Genomic DNA, 25,973 nt, shown 5'->3' with positions numbered 1-25,973 from the left:
AACAAGAAAATATAAGTTGCAGAACAGATAAAGGTTTGCTTTTATAAAATATTATTTTGCTATCCTCATATGAAACTCCCAGAACAGTTGAAACCTCAGTTCCATTCCAAAGGGGAAAAAATCATATAATCTTAAGTCAATGTGGTGAAAAGATCCAATTAAGATACTTCCACCGTATTTTCTTCAATGTGATCAGATCTAGAAACAAGCTAGTGAAAAAGAAGCATACTATTTAGTGCCCAAATTGAGGTCATCCCTTTAGAGATGGAAAGGGCCATAGACATCATGTATTCTAACTTCTTCATTTTATAAGTGTGGAAATAACTTAAGAAAAGTTCTTAACTTACTCAGGGTTACACAGGTAGAGGAAGTGAAACACTCACCTTGTGAGCATTCCCTTGAGAATACACTTAATTAGCAATTTGATCCAATGAATACAATTTCCTGGACATATAAACACTTCTCCAAAAAGGGATTTAAAAGTAATGTTGTTTCTTGTTACATGTCTCTTAGCAAGACTAAGCAGGAATAATGCATTTTGAAAGTTACCCATCACCCAGAAAGTCTAGATAGGTTAAGAATTTGTTTCAAGTTTGAGAAAGAATTCTGATTTCTCCCACTAAATAAGAAAATATTTATGATCTTAAACTTACATGGACCTCATATTGAGTTAAGATCACAAAGTCACACAAGTAGTAAGTGTCAGAGGTAGATTTGGACTCAGGTCCTCTAACTCTGGAGTTATCATTTGTCATTTGTGTGTGGGGTAACAAAATGATCTCTGGTATATTTTCAGTAATTGTTGTCAAGAGTACATCATAGTTTCATTCATATTCATTTATTTTCCAAAGTAATATGAGTAAATATACTTTCAACATGGGTGAAAGAAATATATATATATGCATATATACATATATATATATATATATATATATATTAGAAGAGAAAAGCACTCAGAAGATGCAGCCACATGGTCCTTATTTCAGTCTTATTTTTCTTTCTATGAGTAACAGATATTCACTTTAATAAAATTGGTTGCAATAAAATTGATACAGAAGGCATGATGGAGTGGGAAGCAAAACAGAAGTCCATTTATTGAACTGTATAGTTGTTAAACCTGGAGAAATAGTAATGCTGATTTTCCTTAGCTGACTTTGTCTCTCTTGACAAAGAATGAAAGGAAAAAGATGACTCTGACATTGACATACTGGACCATATAAAAGTCCTAGTCAAAGAAGATTTAAAAAAAAGACTCTCTCCTCTATAAGCGAAGCAAAAGCATGGGTCTCCTTTGACAGAGAAGGGAAATAATTTCAAATACCATTAATTTACTTTGTTTTTTTTGTCATGGAATTGATTTTTTTGTTTCATACTCTAAAGTGGGAGATCCTAAATGAGTTTCATGAAGGAATCCATGAGTAGATTTCTGGGAAACTGTGAACTTAGATAAGAAAAAGAAGTACATCTTTACCTTTTGCTAAGCTTTGACTAACATTTAGCATTGCCTTTATTTTATGTTATTTTTCTATTTCTTTTGACATTCTTTTATTTTTCAATTTTGAACTCCCAATTCTTTCCCCCTTTACCCCACCTAGGGTAAAGCAAGGAAAATAATATCAATGACATGTGCAATATTATACAAAATATATAAAATATATTTCATATTAGCCATAATAAACAACAGAAAAAGAAAATGGAAAGAAGGCATCAAGGAAGAAAGTTCAATTTTAGCTTGTGCTTCTCATGTTCACTTTTAAGTCTGTTGTTATAAAGGAATACAACATCTTCTTTATCCCTCCTAAAGAAAACCTTTTGGGATTTTCTGAAGGGATTTTGCTATTTGTGAAAATAAAAAATGGTTTAGAAAAAAATACATTGTCCTAATCTCTCAACTTTCCTCATTTCTTCTTTCTGATGATAATGGGAAGTGTATACTAATTCGAGTTGCCAAGTAGGATAACATGTAGAGTCTTAGATCAAAAGACACAAATTTCCTGGAGGTCTGAAGGAGTTTGAATTTCTGATGCATGAATATGTTATATAATTACTTAAGAATTTCTTTTTAAAAATGGAAAAAACTGAAGGAAGGTCATAAAGAAGGCTAATCAAATGAGATAACTTTGAAACCTACATGTAAATATTATTATACACATAAAGAGCAAAGCAAGTTGTACATCACAGACACCTATACTTTCATATGCAATTCTCTTTTCTTATTCTAATTTGTATATGCATTATATTTGATATAAATTAGGTAGAAAAAAATAAAACTGATTTTTAAAAGGTTTTAGATATGTTAAAGAGAATGAAACATTGATTCTCAGTTTTAATCTAAGACCAAGATTATATATGCACTGGTGATCTTAAAGAGGGTTATAGCAATTCTACAGAAAAGTAGGAGTATTCAGTTTCTCATCTAAATATGGAGTTAGGTGGAGGGTAATCTCTTTGAGGGAAAGGAAAAGAATAGGTAAACTGAGGTAGTATTTTTGCATACTCTAAATCCTGACTCTTCCATGTCATAAATTTGTTTGACTTTGACAAATCATTTTACTCGTAGATTTGTAAATAGCATATAGGTATGTACTGTATAGAACTTTGTTCCAGAATACCAATGTGCCAAGTAGACACATTATTTCCACTGCCTCATGGTTCTAAGATCACTACTTCCTTCTAATCTATGACTATTCTCATCACGCATATTTTCTGGGGCCAGCCTTAGCCCTACTTCTCCTCTAGTAAATTCAACTAGGGCTGAGCTTTCTATTGTCCCTCTGAGCCAACAAACCTAAATTTTAAGTGACTTTAAAACAATAATAATTACAATGATATCCTTCCATCCATAATAATAGACTGCATATATCTAAATCTCTATCTCTTCCAGGAATTTACACTAAGTACAAGAATTATTGGGCTTGACTGTACTCTGTAAACTTCTTTGTAACCACTTATTCCATTCAGGATTTAGAAAAAAAAGCAAAACAAAAAACAGGTGTTTATTCCCAGCTCTAAATTCTGAGAACCAAAGAGAACTCAGAAACAATCCTTTCCCCAGCAATGATGTTAACAGTAGTGGTTTTCATGATATTGATTCTCCTTAACAGTAATAACATTCCAAGATTAATTTGCTCTAAACATGCAGTTATTATCTCCCTTCCCCATTATCTTAACTTTTCTTCTTTGACTTACACAGAAAAGAACATGATGAAATAAGAGGAATTGTCCTGAATCATTGTGCTTGCTATTTTTAAATTGGGATAATGATTTAACAAACATATTTTAAATGGTTATTATGCATACATAAGGTACTATGCCAGATGGGGGTGAAAAGAAAGGGGGAGCAGAGGAAGATATGAATGTAATTCCCACAAAATGTTGAAAAGTAGTTATTGGTTTTACCTATGCTAGACAGAGACTCAAGAATTTTGGAATATGGGAACCAAGGTGGGGTCCATTGGTGGCAGATGTCAAACAAAGATAAATCTATTTCCCTTTGTAATAAAGTCATTGGTTTAAGATAATATAGGGAAACAGTAAACTAAAAGAAAAAACTGACCATTATTAGTGTATGAGAAGAGTATGCCCACCGAAGTGTGAGAGATATTTTCCAATTGGAAAAATCTGAAAAGAACTATTTGAGAAATGTTTAAATTGGACTTTAAAGGATAGTGGGAGGTGGCATTACTTTAGCATTAACAAAAGCATTTCTTTTGCCAGACAGGAGCAATTCATAATACGCCTACACATGCTTTTACATCTCTGCTTTACAAATGAACTAACTAAAGCTCACTATTGCAAGTAGTTGTTCGATTTCCTGTGGTCAAACAGTTACTAAATTTGATACAGGATTTGGAAGCAACTCTCACCTGACTTCACATCATTCCTATATTTGGATTTTATGCTTTTTGCTTTTTGTTTGTTTTTTAAACTGTGTTTTCTTCTTTTTTAAGCCTTGAATTTGTAGAACTTCTTTAATGTCCAACTCAGTGGTAGAAGGAGAAAATTTCAGTAACCACTGCTCTAATATAATCTGGCATCCTGTGTATTGCACACACACACACACACAAACACACACACAAAATCTTAATTAAGATACATGTGACAGAACTATATTGAGGACAATGTAAATAAGACACTGTTTGGCAGGAAAGCTGATAGGTACAAAAATATATGAAATATGTTCTTCCTTTCCAAAACACAGTTTGACAGTAGGAGGAAGAGAGGCCACAATTTTCTACTATTATTTCTGTAGCAAAATACCCCAGTTTAGGTTGAAACAATAATCAAAAATCTACCATGATTACATATTAAAGCAATAACAGAAAATATTGAAAATAATGAATGACAGAATTCACCTTGAATTATGATTTTTATAATTTGACAAAAAATTTATTATTGAAACATTTATTTATTGCTTATTATTGAATTATTTTTAATATCAACCTATGTGAGAACATTTGAAGTACTGTTGTACTGTTTTCTATTAGTAAAGAGAGATAAAAGTATTACTAGTATTAAGATGTTTTCAATTCTAATTATAATAAGCATACTAAACAACCAAGAAAAAAGGGGAAATGGATTACTTTTCCAGGTTGTAAATATTATATGAAACTCTTTAACTTATTTTGGATAGTGTCATATTCTTTGAACAATCTGTATTTTTAGGCTGGCCCTGCTGAATCATAATTTAGTATTCATTTTATGCTATAGTGTTATGACCAAGTCAATATTGCAGGAAAAAAAATGTTCCATGAATGGGAATATATTGGAGATAACTTTATATTTGATTTATTCTCTCCTTCCAGTTTTCCTAGATGTTCTTGTTTTGTTTGTTTGTTTGGCTTCTGCAAGAGAATGGAATTAAGTGACTTGCCCAAGATCATACAGCTAGACAATTAAGTGACTGAGGCTGAATTTGAACTGAACTCCTCTTGCCTCCAGGACTAGTGCTCTATCACTGTGCCACCTAGTTGTCCCTGTCCTAGACATTCCTAAAGAACATCTTATTAACTTTTCAACTCTGCATTTTTAGCTTATCATTTTCAGGCACTGGAGAGAAAAAGAAATTTATCTTCAGAACTTATCAATGTTGGCATTTCATGAACTAGTGATTTGATTGTCTGATCTGAAAGAGAAATAGTACAGAAAGATTTTGTTAATATGTTATTTCATATCAAATAAACCTTTTTCTAACTTCTCAAATGTTAACATTTAGTCAAGTTTGAAATTAATTTTGAGGAAATTTTGCAGAAATTCTCAAAAAAGGTAGAAACTATGTGAATTAGATGTTAGGGTAATAGAGATTCAGAGCTAAAAAAGATGATAGAGATAATTCAGTGAAACCCCTACATTTTATTGATAAGGAAATCATGATTTAATGAAGGAAAGTACATGTTTAAGGCCACAAAGGTAGTAAGGAGCAGAGGCAAGATTTAAATTCCTGTTCATTCTTAAAATACAGAGAATTGAATATTCATCACTACTTTGGTCACCATGCTTAGGAATTAATCAGCCATTATTTATTAAGTACTTGCTTAATTCTTAATTTAAATTTAAATTAATTTAAATTAAATTCTTAAATTCTTAATTCTTAATACTCACTTAATTCTTAATTCTAAATACTATGTTAATTGCTGAGAAGACAGAAAGATGCAAGAGATAATGTGTAAATACTAGGTAAATACATAGCGCTTGTAAAATGGTTTCAAAGGGAAGATATTGGTAGCTTAGAGGATGAGGGAGTGAAGGAATAAAATATTCCTCTAAGCACTTCTCTGACCTACTATGAGATCATCTTTGCCCACTCTCTCCCTTCCATATACAGGATTTCCTTGAAGAGGATTTCCCTGAGAGAGAGGTGTACTCTCTCTATTCTTTTTTTTTCATTATGTAAATATTTTATTTATTATCCAATTACATACAATGGTAGTTTCTACCATTCATTTCTTCTAAGTTTTTGAACTTTACAGTTTTTTCCCCTCTTTCCCTTACCTCCCCTTTTTCTCCCCCAACAAAAAGCAATCTGAAATAGTTTTTGTATTTGCATCCATGATATGCATAGATCAAAACTGAGTAAATTTTGAGAGGAGAAATAGATCAAAAATGAAAAAATGAAACATTAGAAACAGAAAAATTGTGTAATACTTGACAACTTTTAAAAATTGAAGATAAGTTTTTGTTTTGTTTAAACTCCACAGTTCCTTCTCTGGATACAGATGGTATTCTTAATCACAGATACCCTAAAACTGTCCCTAATTATTGCACTGATGGGGTGAGCAAGTTAATTATGGTGGATTGTCATCCCATGTTGTTAGTATGTACAGTGTTCTTCTGGTTCTGCTCATCTCACTCAGCATCAGTTCATGCAAGACTTTCTAGCCTTTTCACAAACATATACCACAATTTGTTCAGCCATTCCCCAATTAATGGGCATCCCCTCAGTTTCCAAATCTTTGCCACCACAGAACTGTATATTTTTATACATGTGCATTTTTACCATTTTACATGATCTCTTCAGGGTATAGATCTAGTAGTGGTATTGCTGGGTCAAAGAATATGTGCATTTTTATTGCCCTTTGGGCATAATACCAAATTGCTCTCCAGAAAGGTTGGATCAGTTTACAGCTCCACTAACAATGCACTAGTGTCCCAGATTTCCTTCATCCCCCTCCAACATTGATCATTTCCCGTTTTGGTCATACTGACCAATCTGAGAAGCATGAAGTGGTACCTCAGAGTTGCTTTAATTTTCATTTCTCTTATCAAATAGCCTTGTCTGAGAATTGCCTTCACATATCCTTTGGCCATTTGTAAATTTTTTAATATAAATTTTTAATATAAATTTGACTCAGTTCTCTATATACTTCAGAAAGTAGTCCTTTGTCAAGGAACAGTATTTGTAAAAATTGTTTCCGAATTTACTACATTCCTTTGATGTTGGTTATAGTGGTTTTCTTTGTGCAGAAACTTTTAAATTTAATGTCATCAAAATTATCCAGTTTATTTTTTATAATTTTCTCTATCACTTCTTTAAGCTATTCCTTATTCTCCTAATTTGTTTAAACTACTGTCTTTTATGTCTAAATCTTGCATGCATTTTGACCCTATCTTGACATAGAATGTAAGATGTTAGTCTAATCCTAGTTTCTGCCATGCTATCTTCAGAGTTTCTTAGCAGTTTTTATAGGAGTGAGTTCTTATTGCAGAAACCTGGACTCTTTGAGTTCATTAAACAGTACATTATTTTAATATTGTTCTGCTGTTTTTTTTGTCCCTAATCTACTCCATTGATCCACTGCTCTCTTCCTTAGCCATGACCAGACAGTTTTGATAAATGAGTGCAATGGGTTACCATGGAGGTAAGGATACTAGCACAGAAAAGGTTAGAGCTTCAGAGGAGAATATAAATAGGTCTACAATTCAGAAATACTTCTTAGAAGAAATCAGAAAGAATTTTAATAATCAAATGGAAAAAGAAATGCAAGAGAAAAATAATATCTTAGAGTAACATTATTTTAGGTTAATTTAATATAATTTAGATGGTTAAGCCATCTTCTTTTGCATTTTCTTCATTTATTCCATTGATATTCTTGACTTTTTCTTCCTCCATATGAATTTAGTTATTATTTTTTCTAGCTCTGATAGTTTTTGGAAGTTTGATTGTCATGTATTAAATTAGAACTTTAATTTAGGTAAAATTGCCATTTTTATTATATTAACTCAGCCTATCCATAAGCAATTGATATTTGTCCAGTTATTTGGATCTGATTTTATTTGTGTGACATGTGTTTAATAGTTATTTTCATGAATTTTCTGAATTTGCCTTGGCAGGTAGACTCCCAAATATTTTATGTTTTCTGAAAATATTTTAAATAGAATTTCCTCTTTCCATCTCTTGCTGCTGAAACTTGTCAATAATATATAGGAAATATAGTTGCATGCTCAGTTCATTGTTTTCCTTTTCCTCTATTTTATTCATGTATGCATTAAGAGATATAATCCTTAATAACTGATCTGGCAGTATCTCATAAGTTTTGGTATGTTGGCTTGTTATAATCTTTGTCTTGGATGAAATCATTAATTCTTTCTATGATTTGTTTTTTGATCCATTCATCCTTTAAAACAAGATTATTTAGTTGCCTCTTACTTTTAGGTCTATCTCTCCATGACCCTTTCGTACACATGATTGTTACTTCATCGTGGTCTGAAAAGCATGTATTCAATATTTCTGTCTTTCTGCACTTGATTATGAGATTTTTATGCCCTATTACATGGTCAATTTTTGTGTAAATGTCATGTACTGTAGAAAAAAATTACTTTCTACCACATTTCAATTTTCTCCAGAAGTTTATCATATCTAAATTTTCTAACATTTTATTCAGCTCCTTAACTTTCTTCTTGTTTATTTTATTATTAGATTTATCTAATTTTGAAAGAGGGAGGTTGAAATCTACCACCAGTAGAGTTTTGTTGTCTATGTCTTCCTGAAATTAATTCAGCTTCTCCTTTAAGAATTTGGATGCTATACCACTTGATGTGTACATATTTACTATTGAAATTGCTTCATTGTCTATGGTAACTTTTAGGAAGATATAGTTTCCTTCCTTATCTCTTTTAATGAGATCTATTTTTGCAGCTGCTTTGTCTGAGATAAGGATTGCTACCCGTGCTTTTCTCACATCAGCTGAAGCAAAAAATATTTTGCACCAAACTTTTACCTTTATTCTGTATGTACCACTCTGCTTCAAATAAGTTTCTTGTAAGCAGCATATGTAGAATTAGGGTCTTTAGTCCACTCTGCTATCCACTTCCATTTTAAGGAAAAGTTCATCCCATTTACATCCAAGTTTATAATTACTAACTCTGTATTGCCCTTTGTGTTATCTTCCCTCTGTTTGTATTTTCCCCATTTTTTTACCTTATCCCTACTCTCCAGTATTTTGCCTGAATATCACCTCTTTCAGTATATCCCCTTCTATCAACCCCCTCCCTTTTCTTTCCCATGTCCCTTGGTACTTGAAAGGTAAGATAAGTTTCTTAACTCAACTGAGTATTTGTATTAATCCCTCTTTGAACCAAATCTGATAAGAGTAAGATTCAGGCAGTTCTCACCTTCTCCAATTTTTCTCTCTATTGCAGTAAATCTTTTTCACCTCCTTATCTGTTGTAATTTACCCCCATTCAATCTCCCCCTTTATCCTCTTTCCTGTTCCCCCATTTTAATGAGATATTATTTTTAAATCATTCCATCAATGTCATGGATATGTCATGAATGTCCATTTTATTCTACCTAACTATATTCCCTCTAATAGAGTTACATTTCTCAAGATTTATGAGAATCTTTCTCCTAGGTGAGGATATAACCCATTTAATCTTATTGGATATGGTTTTTTTTTTTCCTTTCCCCATTTACCTTTTCTTATATCTCTTGAATCTCCTATTTGAAGACCAGATTTTCTGTTTATTTCTGGTCTTTTCATCAGGAAAGATTGAAAGACTCCTATTTTGCTGAATGACCATCTTTTCTCCTGTAGGAGAAAGCTCAATTTTGTTGGATAATGAATTCTTAGCTACATTCCAAGCTTCCTTGCTCTTTAGAATATTGTATTCCAGGCCCTTTGATCCCTTGATATTGATTCAGCCAGGTTCTGTGTAATCTTTACTGTGACTCCTTGGTATTCAAATTGTTTCTTTCTAGCCCCTTAAAGGATTTTCTCCTTGATCTGATAGTTCTGGAGTTTGGCCACAATATTCCTTGATATTTTCATTTTGGGATGCTTTTCAGGAGAGGATAGATGTATTCTTTCAATGACTATTTTGCCCTCTGATTCCAGGATATCAAGGTAGTTCTCCTTAACTAAATTCTGAAGTATGTAGTCCAGGCTTTTTTTTTTCCTTCAAAGTTTTCAGGTAGTCCTATGATTCTTCAATTATCTCTTCTAGATCTATTTTCCATGTCAATAGTTTTGCCAGTGAGGTTTTTTACATTTTCTTTTATTTTTTCATTTTTAAAAAATTTTGTTTAATAGATTCTTTGTGTCTCATGAAGTTGTTATTTTCCAGAATCACAATCTTCTTTTTAAAGAAGAGATTTCTTCATTTACCTTTTGCATCTCTTTTTCCAATTAGTCAATTCTATTTTGGGAAGGGGTTGTTGCCTTTTAATTTACCCAATTCTGTTTTTGAGCAAATTATTTGCACTTTTCCAATTATATTTTCAAAAGATTTGTATTCTTATACTAAGATGTTAATTTTCTCTTACATTTCTTTTTTCAGTTTTTCCATTTGACTATTAAACTCCTTTCTGATATCTTCTAAGAACTGTTTCTGAACTGGAGATCTATATTCTCCTCTGAAACTCTAACCTTTTATGTCCTGATCTCCATGGTAACATTCAACATACCCCTGCTTTGAACTGTTTTTTTTTTTTACATTTTGGTCTCTTTCCCTGGGGTCTTATGTTGGGGAGGGACTGGTTTGCAGACTTTTGATGTTGAGATTGCTAGAGGCATTGCTCTGGGGTTAGGAACTCTAGGAACTTACTTGGTGGGTTCACCAGTAAGGAATGTAAGGAATGCCAGAAACTTTCTCTGGATTGTCTGAGTTGAAGGTGTTATTAGCCCACTTCCTAGTCCTGGGAGTAGGATGTGGGCTGGGCTCTTGGGCTAGGAAAGCTAAAGCCTTTCTTGATAATCAGTTGGGGAAGATCTGCTGCCCACAACTATGTTTTGGGGCAAGGTGCAAACACCTGGGCTGTTTCTGTGTATATTCTGGATAAAGTCAGGCCCTTCCACAAGAATGGGGAAGAGGGGGACTCAGTTGGGAACATAGTGGTTCCTCTTCTGAAAACAAGGGGGTGCTTGAGGTCTAGATATTCCAGACCAGTCGAGATGGATGTCTGGGCTGCAGCACTGGAGTTATCCATGCCACCACACACACACACACACACACACAGAGCAAATGCTTCTACTGAGAACTGGTATTCTCAGGTTGGTTAATGTTCTCATCCCCACCCCTGTACTGGGTCTCTGCTGTCTGCTCCCAGCACACCATGCTCCCCTGTGACAGATCTTGTTGGAAGATGTTCCCTTTGGTTCTTCTCTGGGCTCTGTGAATCCAAAATCTGTTAGGAAGCTTTATTCATGTTAGTTCTGAGGGAAAGCCAATAGAACTTAAGACAGTGCCTGGCTTCTCTCTGCAATCTTGACCAGAATTCTACTCTCTCTTTTCTTTCCCTTCTTCCCTTTCCTTCTCTCCTGTCCATCCCAATCCCCCTGAGAAGGAGCTATATCTGGAGAGGAATGGTTCTCAATTTGTTCCCAGAACTTGTGTCTCCTAGGGAAAACTCATGATCTGTCTCCTATCTTTGGGAAGAAATCTCCAATTTTACATCTTGGATTTATTTAAATATCCTTTTCAATAAAGTAATTTGTAATCTTTAAGAAAGTTAGCTGATTTTAAGAATCCAGGAGGCAAAACTGAGGAGAATGAGTACACTAAGCATGAAAGTCAGTCATTATATAGGCACTGAGTCAAGAAATACACCATCTTATTATAATAACACAAGTAAGCCAGGATCATAGAATATTTTTGTATTTGAGACAAACAGAATTAAGTGACTTCCCCACTAGTGAATATCGTACTGTTTCCAATGCCAATGCTCAATCCACTGTGCCATAGGGAGTAAAGTGATAGAAGACTATAAAGGTTAGGAGAGGTCAGGTTAGGAGGAATTTTAAATGGCAAACAAAGCCATGATGGATCTTGGATGTGAAAAGGAATCCATGAAGTTTATTAAATTGTAACACACAAGATCAAACCAGTACTTAGTAGAAATATTATCTAACAGCACTTGGAAGGATTGAAATAGAGAGCCATTTGAACTAAGGAGCTAATAGGAGGCTTTTTTAAGAGTAAAAGTTCACACCTATCAGATTGGCCAAGATGAGAAAAAGAGAAATTGATCAGTTCTGGAGAGGTTGTGGGAGGACTGAGATATTGATGCATTGCTGGTGGCATTGTGAATAGATCCAACCATTCTGCAGAATCAAAAAGCAATAAAAATTTTAATTCCCTTTGACTAAACAATTCTAATTTTATAACTATATTCAGAAGAAATCATAAAAAATGGTAAAAGTCCCAGATGTTTTAAAATATTCATAGCAGCTCTTTTTTATAGTAGCAAGAATTGGAATTTGAATGGATGACCATCAATTAGTTTAATGGCTAAACAAGTTTTGGTATATGAATACTATGGTATATTATTTTTCTATAAGAAACCATAAATGGCCGGACTCTAGAGATGCATGGAATGATTTACAGGATCTAATGCTGAGCTAAGGAAGCAGAACCAAGAGAACAACGTACTCATTAGCATCAACACTGTGAGATGATCAACCTTGATGGAAGCAGCCCCTCTCAGCATTTCAGAGACCTAGAGTAACTGTATTAGAGCAGCTATGGGCAATGTTATTCCCATCCAGAGTAAGAAAAAAAGACAAAACAAAAAAAAACCCCTTCAGAATCTGATGGACACTTTATTAAAATTTATCTCATGTATTTCTTTCCCTTAATTCTAATTCCTCATATCAAAAATGACTAATCTGTAAACATGTTTATCAAAAATATGATTGTACAATGCTAAACCACATGTTCACTGCTGAGGGGAGGAGGGTGGGAAGGGAGGGTGGAAGGAAATTTTATAACAAAAATATACATGTGCATAAGGATGAAAAAAATTGAAAGAAATAGATAAATAAATAAAAAGGTAAATGATGGCTATTGAAGAACCACTGGAGAAAAGAGTCTATACAAAGGCTCTCCTTTATCTTTTGTTTCTTCTAAATCTATTTTGAATTTGTAAGCACCAAGAAAATAAGCATTCAAATATGCAATCAAAAATAATTGCAATAAATTTAGTTATTTGAAGTTTGAAAAAAGACAATAAAGGTGAGAGGTAACAGATCTGGATTATACCTTTTGCTGAGTGTAGAATAAGGGACATATAATGGAGAGGGTTTAAAAAGAGTTCTCCTATTTACATGTAGTATCTGATGAACCATGTAATGTGTTTGAAATTCCAACTGAACCTATGGCAGAGGTTGTTCAAGAAATATATATTTTGGCAATAACAATGAGCAAAATAAGAAAAAAATGTGATGTCCACTCTAATGCTCTAGTTTCTTCTAAACCACAACTACTCCTGTGCCACTCTTTCCCCCAGAGAAATCTCTCATGCCAGAGTATAGGCCTTTTTTTTTTCTGGTATTTGTTTTTATGGAAGTAGAGTTATAAATAGGAATTCTTGTACACTGTGAAAGTTTGAGTATATTATAAAGTTTTTTTTTCTTTTGTTTTGTTTCTTGTTTTGTTTTTTGCAAGCCAATGGGGTTAAGTGACTTACCCAAGGTCACACAGCTAGATAATTAATTGTCTGAGGCTGGGTTTGAACTCAGGTTCTCCTGACTCCAGGGCTGGTGCTCTATCTGCTATGCCACCTAGATGCCCCTATTATGAAGTTTTGACTAGGTAGGGTGAAAAAGAGGAGAGTAAGGGGTTCCAGGTATTATAATAGTGGGGAGGACTGTTCAGTCAGAGATATAGTTGTCCTAGTAAAGGAGTTAACCTCCACCTGAAAATCCGTAATATTCCTCCATGACAGTTGAAGGTGAAAGAGAGACAGACTCAGGAGAGGATATTAAAACTGGGTTCCTAGGAGGGGAGTTATATGAGTGATTTGTACCACAATGGCTTCATGAGTCACTCCAGAGTTATTAGATAAGGTCTGGGGATAGTGTTCCAACCAGGAGTGTGTATTAGGGTAGTGCCCAATACATAGTGGACATTTAATAAATGTTTAACAATTGTTTGAACAAGTGAACTACTGAGAACTCATATCCCTTTCTAGTCTGAAGGAGCAGAAAATACTCTGGACTTTAAATTCAAAGAACTTGAGTTTGGATATTGATTCTATTTCTTAATCTCTGTGGGACCTTGTGGACTGATTTCTTTTTACTTGGCCTTAGTTTCCTTAGTTATAAAAGGAAGGAAATGGGTTGAATCATCTCTGATTAGAGAGCTGTAGAATGAAGGACTAAATTCCTCTTTATATCTTTCTGCAAATCTTGAGGTTTCAGTCACATTTTAGTTATATTCATTGTATATTTTTAAATATTGAGATAATTTTCCTTGAAAGATAAAATAAAAATAGAATTTGAGAAACATTGCTTTCTCTTTGGAACCTGATCATAGATTACACCAGCTTTTGTTAAAGGGTAGGTCTAATCTTTACTAGTTTTCATTTTGTCTTGCTCATAATAGAAATACAATTTTTTGCTATTTGTAGAATTTTTTACATAACCTTCATTTTTTTCTAAAGTAGGCTGAAAATTTCTGGTACTGTTTTTGTTCTTTTAAAACACATTCATCTTTAGTTTCATTTTTAGAGCTTTCATTTTCAGATATTTTGTGCACACACACACACACACACACACACACACACACACACATGCACACACAACCCTAGAAAGAATAGCATTTTATGGGTCTATTCCATTGCTGAATATTCTTTCCATTTCTAAATTTTATCTATGTCTTATAAAGTCTGTTTGTAAAGATGTGATATCTGATAGTACCCTTGGAAGGAAGTGATCACATCTTTCTGGAATTTTGTGATAGAAAAATATATCTAGTCTTACATGCACACTAGATTGTTCTTATTGTAATTAGTTTGGAGGAAAAAGAGGTAGGATCTCATGGACTAACTTGGGGCCAGCATTGCAGAGGCAGAAGGCTGTCGAGGAAGAATAAAACATTTTAAATAAATAAAAATAAACTAGAACATAAATAGTGCTGATATGTGGTTTTCTATGTCAATCCGCAGACTGCAGAGATCTTTATATAATTAAATTTTACCCTCATGGTGAGATGCATTGTGAGATGTTAACTCAGGAGGAATATCAACCTACCAATTTCAATGATTCCTATGAGGACAAATTTTTATTTAAACAGCTCTAATTCCTCTTATTTTTTATCTAAACATTAGTTATTTGTGTATAGATACTCAAGGACCTAAGATTTACTCTTGTTTCCTTCTTTGGGCTTGATCTCCTGTTCTAATTATTTCATCCAAGGCCTTTTCCTTCTTTCAAGCTACTTCCTATATCATCTGAATTTGGGGTATTTAAAGACAGTCTTTTCCTTCTTCCATTCTTTGAAGTTTAAAGTCATTTCTATTAGATTTTTAAGACAAATCTATTCATATTAAGTTTCACAACTGACAGGAATGCTTTCTTTCAGGAGGTGACTGATGAATTCTCTCAGTTTCTATGTTACCCACTGCTTCTAGGATTTCAGGGCCAATTTTCTGTATTATTTCATTTCTTTCTTGTAGCTTTTTCTTTATTTTTTTATTTACATATTACTAAAATAATCTTGTTTAAGAGTAAACATAGAAATGCCCCCTACCCAACAAAAATCTTAAACCTCATGTCAAATAAAGTAAAAGAAAGACAAAAAATATGTTACAGTCTGTGTTGTGGTATCATCAGCTCTATCATAGGTGGATAACATACTTTATCATAAGTCCATCACAGAAGTTACTTCCATAGTTTTCCACAGTTGCTGTTGCTGGTTGTAATTCCCTCCATCCATTCCTCCCACTACCATCTATTATATATTCTCTCTCCTTTCACTCTGTTCCTCTTCTAAAATGTTCTGTAGGGTAGCTGAGTGATGCAGCAGACAGAACACCAGACCTGGGGCTAAGAGGACCCAAGCCCAAATAAAAACTCAGAGACCCAACAACCACCAAGTCCCATGGTCCCAGACAGGCTGCCCAATCCCAGCACCTTGCAAAAAGTAAAAAAAAAGAAATTGTGTTATATCTGAATATTTTCTCCTATGATCTCCTATGATGGGGGGTTCTATCACCCACATCCCCCCTTTTTGCCAGTCCCCCATCTCTCCTTTTTTCTCTAGATATCTATACCCTATTGAGTATGATTGATTTTGTGTGCTGTTTCCTCCCTGAGCCATTTCTGATGAGAGTGAGGGTTCCTTCATTGACCCTTGCCTTCCCTCCTTCTCTATCATTGCAAAAGCTCATTGAAAAAAAATATCTTTTATATAAAATATCTTAACCTATTCCACCTCTCCTTTTTCTTACTTCTAATACATTTCCCTTCTAGTCATTGATGCCAGTTTTCCAATATATTATATCTTCAAATCATCTCTCTCCTGTGCTTCATCTACAAAAGCTCCTTCTACTTGCTCTATTGCATAAGATGGTTCATATGAGTATTGTCAGTATCATTTTTCCATGCAGGAATGTGTGCAGTTCATCATCATCATTAAGTCCCTCATAATTTACCCATCTCCTCTACTATCTATGCTTCACCTGAGTCCCATAATTGAAGGTAAAATTTTCTGTTCAATTCTAGTCATTTCAACAGGAACATTTGAAATTCCCCTGTTACATTGAAAGTCCATCTTTGACCCTGGAAGAGGATGTTCAGTTTTTCTGGGTAGTTGATTGCCCTTTGCATTCCACGCTCTTTTGCCTTCCAGAATACTACATTTCAAGACCTATGAATCCTTAATGTAGTTGCTGCTAAGTCCTGCATGATCCTGACTGCAGCTCTACAATATTTGAATTTTGTCTTTCTGATTGCTTACAATATTTTCCCTTTGATTTGGAAGTTCTGAAACTTGGCAATAATATTCCTGTGTATTTTTGGATCTCTTTCCAGGGGAGATCAGTGCATTCTCTCAATTTCTATTTTACCCTCTGCGTCTAGGATATCAGGGCAATTTTCCTGTAGGAATTCTTTTAAAATGAAGTCAAGGCTCTTTCCATGGTCATGAATTTCAAGTATCCTAATGAATTTTAAATTATCTTTGCTGAATCTGTTTTACAAATCAGTTGTTTTTTTTTTTCAGTTAGATTTTTCACATTTTGTTCTAATTTTTTTATTCTTTTGGTGTGGAATTATTGTGTCTTGATTTCTCACAAAGTCATCAGCTTCCTTTAGTTCCATTTTATATCTGAAGGATTTGTTTTCCTCACAGAGCTTTCTTATCTCCTTTCCCATCTAGTCAGTTCTGTTTTTTGAAGCATTCTTCTCCTCAATAACTTTTTGAACTGTTTTATCCATTTGACCCAAGCTGGTTTTTAACATGTTACTTTCTTCAGCATTTTTTGTATCCCCTTGACTAAGCATCTTACTTCATTTTCATGCTTTTCCTGCATATCTCTCATTTCTTTTCCCAGTTTTTCTTCTATCTCCCTTACTTGATTTTCATAATACTTTTTGAGCTCTGTCATAGCCTGAGCCCAACTTCTATATTTCTTGGAGTCCTTAGATGCAGAAGCTTCAACATTCTCATCTTCAGATTGAGTATTTTTATCTTCATGGGATCGTAGATAAAGTAATTTTCAATGGTCCAGTTCCTTTTTTTCTGTTTACTCATTTCCCCAGCCTGTGCCTGCTTTGGGGGTGTTTCCTGAGCTTTTGAGTTTTATTGGGACACACCACAAGGATCTCAGGGTATGAAGCTCTAACTGCTCTCCTGGTCTGTGAATAACCACAAAAGTACTCCTCTGCCACAGGGCTGAGGTGGGGTGGGGTGGAGTGTTCCCTGCTCTAGACTGTGATCAGGATCTGAATGTGGTCAGAGACCCAGAGTCCTGTTTCAGGGACAGAGGACAGACCTCCAAAGTCTCCCTCCACTCCTGCACCTCCGAATAGGCTCAGCACACCATCCCAGCTGCCTGGAGGCTCCTGCTGGGCAACTCTGTGCCACCTAGCTGTGCCATAAACTGGTTTTTAACTTATTATTTTCTTCAGTATTTTTTGGTATTTCTTTCAGCAATCTGCTGATTTGGTTTTCATAATTTTTCTGCCAAGCTTTCATTTCTCCTCCCAATTTTTCCTCCACCTTCCTTAATTGTTTTTCAAAGTCTTTTTTTTTGAGATTGTCCGTAGTCTGAGCCTATTTTCTATTTCTCCTGGAGGTTTTGGATATAGAAGCTTAGATTTTGTCATCATCTGAGTATGTGTTTTGACTTTCCATAGGAACAAAGTAGTTTTCTAAGGTCAGATTCTTCTTTTTCTATTGTTTACTCATTTCCTCAGGCCAAGATTAATTTACAGCACTTCCAAGACTTTGGGGTTTTTTGTGACACCCCACTGGGACTGTCATTCTTCCACGGTCTTATGCTTGCTTGCCTGTGCTTTGATATGTAGATGACCACATGTGCTCCCCTCTATCCTAGAGCTGTAAGGAGGGACCCTATTGGCTATCTTAGTATGGAAGTCCAAAGTGCAACCTGGATATGAGTGTGGGCAAACGACAGAGTCCTGCCTCAGGAGAGTAGAGAGATTTCTGCAGTCTACCCTGACACCCACCTTGCCATCTGTGGACTGTGTTATGAAGGTGCAGACTGGTTTTCCCTGATTCTCACTGCAGGTTCTACCACTGGTGTTCCTCACTCCACACTCATTCTGTTGTATCAGATTTCTCTCACTACCCCTTCAAGCTGTTTCCAGTGATCCCTGGACTGGGCTGGACTGCATTGTTGTTGGAGCTTTTATCCAACTCCCAGTCCTGGTGAAACACACCTTTCCTATGAAACTTCTAAATTGTCTTGGACTGGGAAAATGTATCACTCAGTCTTTTTGTGGATTCTGCTCCTCTAAATTTTGGCTAGATTCATAATTGGATGGCTTTTGGAGTTTGTGGGGGAAGGAGTTTCTGGGAAATTCTGCCTTCATGCCAACATCTTGGCGTTGCCCCACCCCCAATATATTCTTAAAAAAAATAAACCTCTCCATTGATGTTCTCATGCCAACAAAATAGTTGTTGCCTTATAATCCCTGAGCAGAAAATCACTATCAAGTACAATCATTCTCTTCATCCTCTGTTTCTTAATGGGTAGCTTCTATGGTTGCTTTTATTGGAAGAAGGAACAATTTGTTCCTCAGAGCATCCTATGTGCTCTCTTTCTAGAAAGTGTTTCACTTTTATTTTTCATCTCTACTGGTTCAGGCTGTCTTTCTCTTTCCCTTTCTACTCTCAAATTCTTCCATGGTGATAAATATTCCATTTCTAATTCTCTCAGATGCAGTAGCTACAGTAATGGACCTGGAATCAAGAAAATGTGAAATTAAATCAAGCCTCAGAGCCCTACTTCCAATGTGACCCTGGTCAATTCAAGAAGGATCTGAATTAAATCCTACTTTAGATACTTATTAGGTATATGACCCTGGGCAAGTCTCCGAACTTTCCTAGGTCTCCATAATACTTGATTCAAGTTCTTATAAGGATTTAAATAAATTAACATATATAAGATGCTTTACAATCTTTAAAGCATGTTAAAGTAAGTATTATTTTGCTTTCAGGAAAAGGTTAGGATAATATAAACAATGGGTATTGATCATTCTATATACCATCATATGAGTTTAATGGGATGGCTGATTTTTCTTGAATTGTTGCCCTCTTTCTTTTTGTTTCTTTGTTAATTTATGTATTTGTGTATTCATCAATTCATTCATTTTAAACAAAATGATAATGTGTATGAGTTGCTGGGGAAATATAGGGAAGAGATATGTTAAGAAATTAAAGTTATTCATTTGGGTGATGATCAACCTTAATGGAACTGCTCATTTCATCACTTCAATAATCAGGGACAATTTTAGGGTATCTGTGATGGAGAATGCAATCTGTATACAGAGAAAGAACTGTGGAGTTAAAACAAAGACCAAAGACTATTACCTTTAATTTAAAAAAAAACCTTGTCCTATGTACTACATAATTTTGCTTTCTATTATATTTTCTTTTTTCCTCAAGGATATGATTTTTCTCTCAACACATTCTATTTTGATAAATGTATAGCATGGAAAACATAAAGATTATCAGACTGCCTTCTATGAAGGGTCAGGGGTAGGAGGAGGTTGGGGAAAAGTGTACAATTCAAAACATTACAAAAAATGATAGGTAGAAATTACTATATATGTATATAATTGCAAAACAAATAAAATATTTATATTTTAAAAAGAAATGTAAGTTATTTATAAATCCAAGATAATAAAATAATATTAAAAAGAGGAAAATTAACCCAAATCATGCTGAATACACTAAAAGCACACATGATGACATTTAGCAAAACTAGCAAAGTTGAATTGTGATGCTATTAACTTTCCCACAGCATTAGAAATGACATATGCTTCCTTTTGTGACTTCAAGTTTTCCTCCAATTCCAGCCAGCAAAGCCTTGATTATTCTTTGTGATTTTGTAGGTTTTATAGTAGTGATGTCCATAAAATTTATATAAGACTAGAAAGCAACTTGAAGTGCTCATTTTAAGTCAATGAATAAATTAGTCTATAAACTACATGCTTATTCTAAAATGAGCAAGGTGTCTTTTCTCCAGCTTTGGGTTAAATGTAAGGATTTGTCTAGGTAGATAGCATTAGAAATCCAAGTGTGGAATCTCTGAGAGAGAAAAAGCTATTGAATCAGCCAGGAAAGTGTTATTTCCTTTCCTTTATAGACTATCCTTATTTGTTTTCTATTAAAATGCCCTGGTAAAAATATGGAAAATGTTTCTGGTTCATTAGACAGAGTAATAAAACCCAGATCTAATAAGCTATTCCCTAATGTAAATACTGTGATTATATGACTTTAAAAAAAATTTGTATCTCTATAAGGAGTCCTGTTCATATGAGTGGATTCAGGCCAATTTCATCTCACATAGACAAATGAAAAACAGCCCAGAGAAACAAAAAAAAACCAAAACACACACACACACACACACACACACACACACACACACACACGTACACGTGTGAACATGCACACACATCTACACACACGTACACATGCACATGCACATGCACACACATAGAACTGATTTATGTGATATCTTAAATGTTAATATCTCATATTATGAGTGTTATTTGTTTCTCAAGCAAAATATAATCTTATCACAAAAAATAACCCTATCTAGATTGTCCCCTTGACTATGTTTGCTCCAAAGATACTTTTTATAGATTTTATTCTGTTTGTTCTGTTGATATTCAATATATGAATTTTTGGAACCTAAAGTAAAGTTCATATTACAATATCAAAAATACTATCAAATATCAAAGATTTGAAGAAAAATACACAGACAATAAAAATTTAATCATTTGAAAAATCATTAATAAGAATAATACAATTTAAAATAACTCCAGGTTTCTCACATTCATCTAATTGAGAAAGATGACAAAAAAGGTAAGCTTTATAAATTTTATAGGAATTATAGAAATATAGACACACTAATATATTGTTGATAGTGCTGAAATTATTGTAACCATTTCTTTTTTTAATCAAAATTTTATTTTTCCAAATACATGCAAATATAGTTTTCAACATTCGGCTATTTGAAAATTTATGAGTTTCTACATTCTTCTACCATCCTCCTTTCCCTACTTCCTTACCATAGTGGTGGACAATCTTGTCTAACTTATTTCCATAAAAGGCATGTTGTGAAACAGAATCCTCTTAGGAGAAAAAGAGGAAAAACATAAAAGAAATTTTAAAATTTTTAAAATTTTTAAAATTTAAAAATTTTTAAAAAGTGAACTTAGTTTGTTTTGCTCTTCATTCAGACTCCATGGTGTTCCTCCCATCCCCAGTCTGAGTATGTATAGCATTAGCCATAGCAGATTTCTTATAAGTTCATGCAAGTCTTTCCATGCTTCTCTAAAGGCCAACTACTTGTGATTTCTTACAGAATAAATACTACTTCCTATTATTCATATACCATGATTTATTCAACTATTCCACAATTGATGGACATTCCCTAAATGTCCAATTCTTTGCCACTACAAAAAGAACTGCTTTAAATAATTTCTACATGTGAAACTTTTCTCCTTTTTTGATTTTGTTAAGATACAAAAACTAGAATTGGAATTGCAGAATCAAAGGGGATGATCAGCTTATGCCCTTTGGGCACAGTTCCAGATTGCTCTCCAAAATGGCTTGATCAGTTCACAACTCCACCAGCAGTCTATTAGTGTCTCAATTTTTCCCACAACCTATCCATCATTAATCATTTTTCCTTTTGTTGACATTTTAGACAATCTGATAGGTGAGAGGGGGTACCTCAAGCTTGTTTTAATTTGTATTTCATTAATGATCTGGAGCATTTTTTCATATGAATATAAAGAATATAAAGAACTGAAAACTTTCATATTCCTTGACCATTTATCAAATGGGAAATGACTTGAATCTAAAAATTTCATTCAATTCTCTATATATTTTAGACATGAGTCCCTTTTCAAAAATATTAGCTGTGAAAATTATTTCTCAGATTTATTGATTCCTTCTAATCTTGACTGCATTGGGTTTATGTGTGTAAAACCTTTATAATTTGATATAGTAAAAAACATCCATTTTGCAGTTTATAATGTTCTTTATTTCTCATTTGGTCTTCTCCTTTTTCCATATGATATATGATTTTATCTTTATCTTTCTAATTAATATTACTGATAGTACTCAAAAAGATCCATAATTTGAAATTTTAGAATTATTCTTACACAATTATGTCATTCTTGCAAGTGATGTAACTTGGTCCATGGGAAAGGGCTCATAATTTGGAATAAGAAATCCAATGTTAAAATTCCAGTTCTGCCTGTCATCATCTTGGTTTTTAGCTAGTCACTTAATCTTTCTTGATCTTTTCCTCATTTATAAAAAGATGAAGTTGGAGTATATGACTTCTTAGTTTCCCTCTACCTCAACTTAAATCACCTACTGTTTACATCATCTTTAGAGGTTACTTATTGGCTCAGTAATACTATACTGAACTTAGAATCAGGGACACCTAAGTTTGGATCCTGCCTCAAACACTTACTAGCTGTTTTACTCTAGACAAGTCATATAAAATCTCAGTTTCCTTAATTATAAAATGTAAATAGTAATAATAGCACCTCCTCCAATTGTCAAGGTTGTAGCAAGGGTTAAAGGAAAAAAAAATTATAAATCACTTAAAATAATTACTGGCACAAATAGCTACTTAAGAAATACTTGTTCGTTTCCTTCCTGCATAAGACTCTATAAAATGCAAGTTGGTCCATGAACTCCAAATTATTTCCTTTAGACTGTTTCTCCCTTTGGTCTAGAGAAATTTATATTTGTCATCCAAGTTATGTTTTTAAATTTGCTTCAAATCAAGTTGCATTATAACATCCTCATCCATGAAATAATTTTTAACTTTTCTTTGAACTATTTGAAACCAACCCTCCTATAGACCTAAGAGGTATTAACTATCTCTATTTTTCTTCTCCACTATCAATATACCTTGATTTTTATCTTAATCAAGATCTGTTGTTCTATCAATTTAAACTTTGTCAGTCTTCAGAAAATATTTAATGAAACTACTTAGCAAGAGAATAACAATATATGCTCCTGTTTATGGGAACATCATATAGTGTTCATTCACATATCAGGGATGAAAATCTCAAGACTACTCCTTGAGTTTTGGTATCCACATATTTTGAACTATTAATAAATTTCCTTGGAGTTGATTCTAGCAACAGAAATGGGGGTTTAGATGAAAAATCAAATTCTTTCAAGACTTTTTGTGGAGGCCTGTCTTCATATGAACTTTAATAATCCCCTTCCTTTCTATCTCCTGAAGCAATAAGAATTGCTCACATTCCCTTTGTTCATTTTTATTTAGTAGTTTTTCACAAGAATTAATTAATATCTTCCTTTGGTTGTTTATAGAGCAGAGTCAAAGGAAGTATTACAGGAGTCCAGAAATGAATTTGTGTTGCTTTCCATAAGCTCTAAATCCCATTATATCAGTGGAAGGATTCATGAAGTTTCATTATTTTTGCCATAAATAAAAGATGGCCTTTCAGAATATTAAGACTGGAAACTAGATTCCATTAAGTTTAGTGAAATATAAAATTGAGGAAAAATCCAATTTTGGGCAAAATGTCACATTGAAGTTAGTTAGGAAACATATGAGTTTTTTTAATGATATAGGATTGATCTTTACACGAAATGAACAATCTCTCCTGGCAATCTGGTTATCATTTTCACATTTAATATTTTATATTGTGTAAATGTTTTTGGTCTCTACTTAATTTGATGTGTATGTTGGGGTTAAAAAAATGAGATGGGGAAAGAAGGAGAGGAAAGGAAAAAAACTAAATTCTTTATGTAGATAGCTAAAAAGGTAACCTGAAATGTATTGTTTTAAGGAAGTAATATGTTATTTCATTCTAATAGGCTTAAAGCTAAGTGTATTATAAGTTAATATACTTTCCTACTCTCAAACAAGATTATATTTATGTTTGCCTTCTCGATGAAAATAATATATATTAATTTAAAATTCATTCATTTGCACAGTACTTTCTTCATAATAACTCAGTAAGATAGTATAAATATCATCAATCCCATTTTCAGCTGAGGAAACTGAGGCTTATAGAAAGTAAATGACTTACCTAAGAATTCATAGCCAATAATTGAAGTAAATATCTATCTTATACAAATAGCAATCAGGAAGTGTTAGTACTTCTTTGCTAATATTACTACTTTAAATTCTCAGAATAGGTATTAATAATGCATGAGGTAAAATTGTAAAGTAATTACTAGAATTTAATAATTTATTTTGGTGAATCATTGAGAAGCAGTGATTGTAGATGAAGAGAGAGTGTTCAAAGTTAGTGAAACCTGGGTTCTAATCCTGCCTTTCAATATATATTGATTGGGTTCCCTGAGCCCACCCTGTAAACTAGAAATTGCAGAGAAAGTGTCAATCTGAATTCTAGAATAAGTACCTTGTGGTAGCTCCCTGTATCATGAAAATCACAAGTGCAGTCTTTTTTCTCTCCATTATAGTGAAAGAGATTTTTATTTGACTAAAAAAAAATTGTTGGAATAGCAAAGATGTGATGTCCTGTAGAGATGCTAGAGATCTGGTGTGGTCCTGAGACTTTTTTTCCCCTAGTATTAGCATTGTCTTTCTTCAAACTACTTTGTGCAAAGGGTGCCTTAGTACAGGTTTAAACTTGTTCATGTTTGTGAAATATGGTTGTGGAAACGTATTGTGGAATTGAAATGAGCATTTTAGTTGAATTGAATCCCAGTTTACCCTTGGCAATTCCTTGGCTTTCAGGGAATTTAGAGTTGTTGAGAAGCATTGAGAATGAAGTAGACTGAGAAATTGCAAGTGAAGACAAGTTATTTTAACTACTCTGGGCCTCAGCTTTCTCAACTGTGTAAAATGAGTGAGTTGGACTGAATTATTTCTCAAACCTATTCCCTTTCTAATTCTATGATTCTATAATGGGTCAGCAGTCAAGCAAAGGATCCTAAACTCAAAGAAGATACAGGGAAAGTAAAATGACCATGCATTGCAAAGAAAATAATTTGCTACCCCCAGAAAAATTCTAAAGAAACCAAAAGATGATATTGGCAAGCCAAAACACCTATTTGTTGCTAATAAAAACAGCATTTGTAGAGACTTTAATCTGATTTATTGTGGCCTAGTCTAAGAGCAGTAATCTTTCCTGGAGTCAATAATTGGTGGTTTTGTAAGTTTTCCTTTCTTTTATTGTACCAAGATCATAACATGCCAGTTTACACATATAAATGTCACCTAAAAATGGTCTATGAGCTTCCTTTTAGCAAATTTCTAGCTCTTTTAAATGAAACCATAAGCTTTTGAGAATACTTAGCAGTAATTCAGAGTGTCTCACAAAAGATCATGGTCCCAGCCTACCATTATATAGAATTTCCAAAAAATCTTGGTACACTTTATTTCGTTTTTAGTTTTTGCAAGGCATTGGGGTTAAGTGGCTCGCCCAAGGCCACACGGCTAGGTAATTAATATGGGTCTGAGGCTGGATTTGAACTCAGGTACTCCTGACTGCAAGGCCAGTGCTCTATCCACTGTGCCCCTAGCCACCTCATACTTT

The 25,973-nt window shown here is 33.7% G+C and overlaps 1 protein-coding gene across 1 annotated transcript in view; it reads left to right on the top strand.

Moving 5' to 3' along the window:
• The window catches only part of GABRG3 (gamma-aminobutyric acid type A receptor subunit gamma3), an 885,739-nt gene that overhangs the window by 620,291 nt on the left and 239,475 nt on the right, over positions 1–25,973 (top strand). The gene's annotated exons all lie outside the window — the stretch shown is intronic.

Source organism: Macrotis lagotis, chromosome 1 (assembly GCF_037893015.1).
Source record: "Macrotis lagotis isolate mMagLag1 chromosome 1, bilby.v1.9.chrom.fasta, whole genome shotgun sequence".
NCBI classification, from domain to species: domain Eukaryota; kingdom Metazoa; phylum Chordata; class Mammalia; order Peramelemorphia; family Peramelidae; genus Macrotis; species Macrotis lagotis.
Note: the sequence above shows the minus strand (reverse complement) of the source record. Positions and strands in the feature narration are given on the sequence as shown.